This window comes from Falco naumanni, chromosome Z, assembly GCF_017639655.2.
Source record: "Falco naumanni isolate bFalNau1 chromosome Z, bFalNau1.pat, whole genome shotgun sequence".
Taxonomy (NCBI): Eukaryota; Metazoa; Chordata; class Aves; order Falconiformes; family Falconidae; genus Falco; species Falco naumanni.
The window spans coordinates 65,707,455-65,716,654 of record NC_054080.1 but is presented as its reverse complement, the minus strand read 5'-3'; the positions used below and the strand labels follow the sequence as shown (position 1 = coordinate 65,716,654).

At 38.1% G+C, this 9,200-nt stretch overlaps 1 long non-coding RNA gene across 2 annotated transcripts; it reads left to right on the top strand.

Moving 5' to 3' along the window:
• Nucleotides 1-3,731: 3,731 nt before the first annotated feature.
• Nucleotides 3,732-8,987, top strand: LOC121081305. Of its 2 annotated transcripts, none has more exons than XR_005825642.1 (4): nucleotides 3,732-3,884; nucleotides 8,069-8,129; nucleotides 8,225-8,271; nucleotides 8,355-8,987. It is a non-coding gene; the product is annotated as an uncharacterized LOC121081305 (long non-coding RNA). The 2 variants fall into 2 exon arrangements; XR_005825641.1 differs by having other exon boundaries at nucleotides 8,225-8,275.
• The last annotated feature ends 213 nt before the right edge of the window (nucleotides 8,988-9,200 follow it).

Below are 9,200 nucleotides of genomic sequence, written 5' to 3'. Positions count from 1 at the left end.
CACCATTTGCTTCTTGGCGGTATTTTTTAGAGTTCGAAAAGCCACATCCGAAGTTAAGTTTCAGTTACTTCAGTTACTTTGTTCAGCGTGTTATTATCCCAGACTCTCAGGGTAAGAGTTCTTGTTTCAAGCAGAGGCAGCAGACACGATATCTCCTTGGACTCCAGCCTTGCTTTCCACTTGTATATACCAGAGCTCATATTCTTTGACCATCTTAGTGGGCTACAAGACTTTACTCCCTCCCCCTGCCCTGCCCCTCATCTTTCAAGAACAGTTAGACTGTGAAAAATTAGACACTTCTTTTCCATGAAAGCATTTATTCAAGCCCACTATTGTAAAGTTTTGTTCCTTCTAACTGTTGGATCATCTGATCTAACATTCCCCAAATCCAATTTATCTCAGAAGTTCACGTTAAACCCTTCAGTCAGCTGAATTCCTGGATTTCTGGAGTAGCCCTATTAACTTCAGTGGTGTTTCTCTAGACTTGCAGCAGCTCATCTCATCTGGCAGCAAAAACCAAACCACATCTATCACTTCTTGTCCTGTCAAACTCATTTATCCACTGTTACTGCCTCTTAGCTTTTGGGGGGGTTAGAAGCGTTCTAAATTATTATCCCCTGAGATCTTAAAGTAAGGAAGCAGTAGTGGTCTGTGTGACAGGAGCACAGGACAAGGAAAGGAATGGGGAAGGAAAGGGGGAAAGCCTAGTGCTGAACAGAATCATAGGAGGAAGGTGCGCTAAGAACAATGTGCTTGTTAAGAGGCCAAGGGCATCAGTTGATTCTGTGATATGTTTCTGGGGTGTCTGAAAGAGAAAAGGCTCTGTACTCAAAAGGTAGATGTACCACCAAACACTTTTTTTTTTTTTTTTTTTTTTTCCCTGGGAGGAAGGCTCACTCTCTCACTTCTACCACTTTGATTACGATACAAACAAATGCTTCATTATATGCAAGTTTGTCCCCAGCTCTCTGTGATGGAAACATTCACATATTAAACCAAAGAACAGCAGCATGGTTGCTGGGATGACATTTTGTTGGAACGATGTGGCAAAGTCCTGTTTTTCATGGTGCGGCATGTCAGTGTGCTATATACTTGGCACAAAATTAGCTCTTTATAGAGTTTTTGTTTGATTTTTTTTTTCTTAAACAAGTTCAATGTTCAGAAAAAGAGCCAAAATAAATGTAAGTCTCTTTGTTGGCAGCTGTGCAAGTTTTTAGATGCAGGTTTTCTGTTGATTTCTGCCAGGGACATCTGCCTTGAACTCATTTTAGTCTTACTGAGGTTGTCACCCTTCCGAAAGGAATTCCTGTTTCCCTTCCTTTCACACACATATGCACTGCTTATCAGGGCATCTAGAGGAACACACAGATCTGTGTGATTAAGAAAAAAAAGATAGCCTGTCACTCATCATATCCCTCGGATTCAACAGAAAGGAAATTCATTTTAGTGAGCATTGAAACCAAACAATAGGAACTCTGCAGCTGCTTTCAGGGGTCTGATGTCAACAACACTAAACATGTTTTTATCTCATTTGAGATTTATTGAAAAAGCAGAGTGCTTGATAAACAGTGGCTGACAAAAACCAAAACAGATTAGCTCAGCAAGTAAAGCGGGCTGAAAGGAGAATTGTGCCATACGTACTTTGGAATTTATCAAAGAAATCCATTTGTATAAAATATTAGCTAACTGAATCTTAATTTCTGTTAAGATATATCCATACAGTTAAATTTCTTTGCCTGTCTCTAAGAATTTCAAGGTTAATTATTGAGAAAAATGACATATTTCAAGATTTGTTGCATTAAAGCTTTTAGAATTAAAAGCATTTTTCGTCAACATTTATTCATCCCCTCAGCTAACAAACCAACCTTCTTCTTACAGAGTGACAACATTCAAAAAAAGAAAAAACAACAGCTATTCTTTGAAGCTTTCAAAGATGACATAGTCAAGGATTAGCTATAAAACATTTTTGCTTGCTATGTAAGAGGCAGTATGATCCAGTTGCTCTTTCTATTCTCTACATGGGATCTTCCTGTTTTCTTTAGCTCCCACACTACTCTTTCTTATCTTCTATAAGAAATCCAGATGGCTGATTTAGGACAGCCCATGTCTGGTGACTAATGCATTAATGCAGAGGATGTTACGCTGCCTGAAGAATAGGGGAGTAAACAATTAAAAGACTGTTTACACTGGTTGAGGAAAAAAAAAAAAAAAAGGAGAGAAACTTCTGAAAATCCCTTTCACAACATCCAGATCCCACCCTCCAATTCACATTATGTAACCCTCTGACGAGCTTTCAATACTTTCCAGTATTTCTTAAGAGGAAAGTGCTTCAGAGGTACAAAATGCATCAAAAAAGGCCTCTAATGCCCAGCAACATGATGGGATTTTCATAAAAGTGTGCAGTATTAGACATCTAAACATGAGTACGTCAGCCCAGACACCGGCCAGTACATGGTACCACCTGGTAGCTCTCCAGGAGCACTTGCATGTGGAGATGAATATGTCTGCTGTGCCTTTCCCACTCAAGGGATCTGGAATCAAGGCAGAGATGCAGAAGTCCATATGGAAGGTTGTCAGGGACTGAAAGACTAGTAAATTGTGTGAGCTAAATCTTCCCATGGAAGGGAGTGGGAGGAGGAGGGAGGAGAAACTTACTTCCACTAAAGGATCAAAGCAGAAAAGCAAATCCAAACTCATGAACTGAATGAAATGCATCATCTTAGGCTGCATTTGTGTTAATAAACTAAATTGCACTGAAGAACATTTCTGAGCACCACGCACATTCTTAAAACAGTCTGTGGTGTGGCTTTGGTTTAAATGAAATAACATTCTCTGAAATATGACCATATTGGCTGGCTGGTTTTTGCATCCGCTGTGTAGATATCTGTTCAAAAGAAAATCCATCCGTACAAAGCTGATGAATATCTCAGGAAGAAATCTCCTGAGGCAGATAAAGAATGGCAGAGGAATAAGGATTAAAGGTATCATACCTATGTATAAATATGGTTAAAATAAAGGGATACTTATGTCCTTGTCAAAGTAGAAATATAATACCAGGATTTATAGCTTAAGTCAGTTGCAAATTTATGCTCCACTAGACAGTCTAAAGCTAGTTAATATTGGCAATAAACAGCATGGTAAATTGACCAAAAGATTGATGCTGTGCTGGAAACAGTGGGGACTAGCACAAAAGATAAAAAGAAAGAAGAAAAATTATGGCAATTAATATGCCATCTGATGCTCTCCCCTCTGGGAAATTAACATTGACAGACTTTTTACATGATTTTTCAGAAATTATATGCCTTTGCAATTAGCTTTTATATGACACCCAGTTTAAGGCAGTGCATACTTCATGCTGTCTGGAGGCTTTTTTACTTGAATTACCAGCCCCTACTGGGGAAGAAGATGTCAGCAGGCAGTCAGAACTTCCACAGAGCACAACGATATTCCCAGGAAACAACAGCAGCAACCCTGTCCTATAGCGACTTACTGGGAAAACTCCACTCTTTGTTTCCAAGTTTCAACGAGTAAAAATTAGTTAAGTGTACCTGTTACCTGGAAGATTAATAAAAACAGAAGCATTGTTTTCTGTCATTGACACAGCTAAGACCTTTTAACTGTTGCACAATTATAACAAAACCCATGACAATATGAACTACAACGATCCCAAGTGTAAATGAATAACCAAGCAGCTTTTTAAAGGTGGAGGAGAAGCATATTTATGGATTGATTGCATGCTCTGATACAAGATAATGCTATCATACAATAGAAAATATTCCCTACCTGCTACCAAGATCAGTTTTACTGCTGAGGACACAGGCAGGCAACCTAGAGGCTCTCCAAGCATGACAGTGCATACTGCCACATCCAACAGTGCACACAAGGTAACTCCTCTCCTTGCTTTACGATTACTGAACAAAAAAAAGGGAGGCAATGTTCCCCCAAATGGTATTTCAGAGGACAGAAAAGGTCCAAGAACAGGTCCAGCTTGGCCCCACTTACCTCTGCACAGCACTCACCCCCTTTACCTTTAAGAGCTCACTGTCTCAAAGGTCCAAATTCTTCAGTGTAACTGTAACTGCTTTGCAAAACAAAGCAGCCTTCATCTGGTTTATTTAGCTTAAGAATTTTCCTTATGTCAGGCAAAACTCAGGTAATCTACAGACATGAAAGCAATGCCTTTGCTGTTTGAACATTTTGCATTGATGGAAGGGGAGCATCTGAGGCAAACGGGACATAGTTAAACATCTCCTGCTCTTAGATATACCTGTTTCTTGCAACTCTCTTCAGGCTGCTCTAAGGAGTGTTAAAGTTTTTGACTTGCACAGGTTAGACCAAGGAGTGGAGAGTATGAAATTGAATTGCTGCTATCATTTTACCTAAGTGCAGTTTGGTTGCAGCACAGAAGGGTTAAGCTCTGACTGTCAAACCTGCACCACCCAGATTATTCCAGCAGGCTTTCCACTTAAGCAAATACTTTTTCACTTGCAAATGTTTTTCCTAGATTTGAGCAGCAACTAAAGAACAATACAGCTGAATTAAAATAGAAACGAAAATCCCATGCGTTCTGCTGCTGGTGGAGCTTTTGCATTCACTAGTCAAATTTCTATCCTGTTTGACTATGCTATTACTATTTTTTTTTCATTCTTTTTCCAGAGGCTGCCTATAGTTACGCCTCATGAGAGTTATTGTTTCCACTGTTGCTTTTCTAATGCAATGCCCAGAATGGCATATTGCTTTGCTACATGTAATAAAACATTAACCAAAAAAGAAGCATAGAAAGGATCTGCCCACTAAAATAACAATAACATGCCTCTGACATGGGAACAGCATCGAAAACCTTCCATTCAGGACTTCCAAAGGTGTTCCTGGATCTGCAGAAACATCACTTACAGAAGATTAATAGCTGTATATATATACACATATATACACACACACACACAGATGTATATATATTTCTTACTGCAGTCTGGAAGACAAGGAGGAAAAATGGCAACCATTATGAAAAACAAATAACACACCTTAAACACTCTTCTATTTGTGTTGTATTTGTTAATGAGGAAACTTCTCCTATCCCCACACTTACAATCTTGTATTGGAAGGCAGCAGTCTTTTAACACTGAAGACGAATAGTTTTCCACCACACAGAGCTGCAACTGAAGTGGGCTCTCCCTCTACCATTCAAGAACAAGGTAGCTGAGGTCCCTCAGTTCTGTAATGTTGTTACTATTATTTCCCTTTCTCTCATATCTTCTTTAACAGACAAGCAATGTGGGATTATTATGCACTCCTCTACAGCAGTACACCTGGTTTTGATGACTACGGAGAACAACGTCAGTGCTAAAAGAACAGAGCTTCTTTATTTAGACATTTATTTAACCTTGATCATCTTTTCTTTGTGGTAGCTGCAAAGTAATTTCTACTACCACAGAAATAAAATTGTTTGTAGCTCCAGAAGCAGCAGGAGAGCAAGGTGAAAGGGTGAAGCAGCACATATGCACTAAGCTGCAATGCTCCATGCTCAGAATCCTCCAGGACTGATGAGGTCCTCTCCAACCCACAGACCTTCTCTGTCCCATTCCTTGAGAAATTTGTTCATAAACAAGCCTGGTTTCTTAATCCTTCAATGTATGACTGTATGCTTCAGTGAAGGATATTTTCACCATCTTATATTAGATATCAGACTTAAGTGCTTCAGCTGGTATTCAGAGCTGTCTACATAGATAATGAAAGGCATCAGTGAGTCACTCATTGGAGGAGTTGGTTTGACTTTCTCCCTTCACCAGCCATTCAGGCAGTTCAAAGCTTTCTGCCTAAATTCAGGCTGCCTGCTGCCTTTCAGTGAGACATTGTTGCTTTTATTATTGACATCAACATGACATTTATATGTTGGGACTCTTCAAGATAAAGCCAAATAAATTTCATCTTCCCAAGAGAAATGCACTTAGACAAAACAGAATCAAGATTCAAATTAGTCCTCAAACAATTAAAAAACAAAACCATTCCACCACTCCAAATTATCAAAAAAAGAAAAGGACCACCAAAAAAGAGAGAAAAGTATCACAGTATGTGGTAGCTTCATGGCCTACTATATGTTTTTCTTTAACAGTTTCTGCAACATTGGAAAGTACAATGCTATCCCATCCCACAGGAGAGGATTTAATGTAAAAATGCTAAGACTCAGAACATGCACAGTATTTAGATCCACATACTCAAATTTAAGTGTTGGCTTAGTGTCAGAGTCCTAAATGCACCTGAATGTTTTTTTTCACCAGATTATGTTATGTAAACCCTCTTTGTAAAACTCTTATTACAATCAAAGACAGATTTCCAGACACAGGTTGGTGCCTGAATACTTAAAAACATGTTTAGAGAAAAGTGAAACAAAAGACACAGGGTGACTAGCTCAGAACAGCATAGGATAGGACAGTACAGGATAGAAATAGAAATAGAAATAGAAATAGAAATAGAAATAGAATTAACAAACAGAAATAGAAATAGAAATAGAAATAGAAATAGAAATAGAAATAGAAATAGAAATAGAAATAGAAATAGAAATAGAAATAGAAATAGAAATAGAAATAGAAATAGAAATAGAAATAGAAATAGAAATAGAAATAGAAATAGAAATAGAAATAGAAATAGAAATAGAAATAGAAATAGAAATAGAAACTGAAATAGAAATTGAAACTGAAATTGAAAAGAATGAAAGAATGAAATAGAATGGAATAGAATAGAATAGAATAGAATAGAATAGGATAGAATAGAATAGAATAGAATAGAATAGAATAGAATAGAATAGAATAGAATAGAATAGAATAAAATAGAATAGAATAGAATAGAATAGAATAGAATAGAATAGAATAGAATAGAATAGAATAGAATAGAATAGAATAGAATAGAATAGAATAGAATAGAATAGAATAGAATAGAATAGAATAGAATAGAATAGAAAAGAAAATAGAACAGAATAGAATAGAATAGAATAGGAGCCCTACAAGAATCACCTAGTCCAACTGCCTGTCCACTTCAGGGCTCTCCAAAAGTTAACACATGCTATTAAGGGCATTGTCCAAATGCCTCTTAAACACTGACAGGGCCGGGGCATTGATCACCTCTCTAGGAAGCCCATTCCAGGGTTAGACCACCCTTTTGGCAAAGAAATGCTCCTTCATGTCCAGTCTGAACCTCCCCTGGTCCAGCTTTGAACCATTAGCAAATCAGGCTTCCCAACTCAACACCCAGATACTTCATTTGTTTCCATTCAAAAACAAGATTTTGGTGATGATAAGATGTTCTACAAAAACATCTAATCAGTGTTCTGTCAAAAGAGAAAACTGAGGTTGAAGATTTACTAGGAAAGAGATAGAATAATGTACCACATTATAAACCCATTATGTGCCAAAAACTTGACAAAAAAGCAGTTCTGGTCCTATAAATTTTGGGGGGAAAAAACAGAGAAAAGCGACAAAGTTGACTAGAAAAACTCTTACAGATTCAGATGGGGAATGATTATGGAAACTAGATTCCATAGCCCAGAAAAGAGATGGTAGGTATGGGAAGGGATGTCAACAGGAAGACATGATGTATTATATTATATATACATATATATAATGTATGAATACTGTAAAAGTAGGAGTAGAAGGGAGAACTTGAAAAGAGTATGACTGTTCCTTGCATTCTTCTGTACAAAACACATCTGTATCAAATGAAAATGTGAGGTGGTAGACACAGAAAAGCAATGGAGAGCCCCTAGATATAGGACCTCGTAGGTACCAGACACTTAAATGTGTTTAGAAAGCATTTGGGTAAGTTCAAGAAGAAAAATGGAGCGGGCAAGCTTTCATTTATATGAATGATGCTCCTGTTGGCTAAGGGAATCCTTGGCCACAAATTGCTAGACTGTAGAAGACTGGCCTGGATAAGAATTATCATGCAGTTTCCCTGTTGTTATATATTGCTTGGAACCAGCTAGCAGCCATTTGCAGAGACAAATTAGGAGAATAGGTGGACCTTCATATATGTCCTATTAAACTATTCATATGTTCAACATTGATTTTTCTTCTAGACTGGTACAAAAGAATAGCTGGTCATGAAGAGCAACAGGAAAGAACTATTCTGGTACACAGGTACCTTACCTCTAATTTTTTGTAACTGGTAGTATGGCTGCAGCCTGATTAGACACCTGTAAAATACACTGACATGCATTCCGAATCTTCCACAGTGATCCTCTGTTTCGCTGATTTCTGCCATCACACTCACAAGAACCATGTAAGTAAGTACTTATCAGATACATTTCTGTTGACACTGAGATCTCAGGCCTGCAGCCTCCTAAAGTCCAGCTGTTCCTCTAGGTACAACCATGAACAGAACAAAATGGAAGCTGTCTCCAGAAGGGAAAGTCCCGTACCATCTTTCACCCTGCAATGTTTCCAGCACATTACTTAACAACAAACAATCCAGAAAGTGAACTTTGTTCTGTATTATCACATTGGAGCTTTCCCACCTGCAGCCAAAGCAAGCGGTAGGATCACAAAGGCTGACTGCGTATTGATTTTGCAAGAGACTGCACATAACTTCAGAGAGCACCAATGACAGCTTTTGCTATCAACACACCTCACTTTCCAGCAAAGTTGGAAATAAAACCTTATTCACCTTTCAGCTGAAGGTTTTCTGTGCTGCTGACCATTTCTGATTAACCAGCTCATCTACAGGTGCTTACAAGTTAGATACTAAGCCTCTGAGATAAACAGGTCACTTCAACATAACTTACTTTTTTCCTTTCACAAGTGAATTGCTAAGAAACTTATACCTACCCCTCTGAGAAAAAGAACAGTGGAGCCCATAAAGCCTTCTGGATATTTTTTTTTTTACAATAATACTTTTCATTACATAGTTGATAGAGGAAAGCAATTTTCCTCCTCATGCTTACTTGCATACAAATGAAAACACTGAGTATTTCTGGCTGTAGTAAATAACATAGTCATTAAAAGAATCCTACTTAACTCAGCCATGCTGGTGGTATCTTGTGTGTTCTTTTGTCCCAAAAAACTATCCCTTTTGGCATGAATTACAGGTATTTCACTGGATGAGACACAAATACATACCATTCCTGTTTCGGGGCTGTATCCATCTTTCTGCTCTACATCTGCACAGTGCTTATTTGAATCTGGATGGCAGTCCATGACAGAAGCAAATGG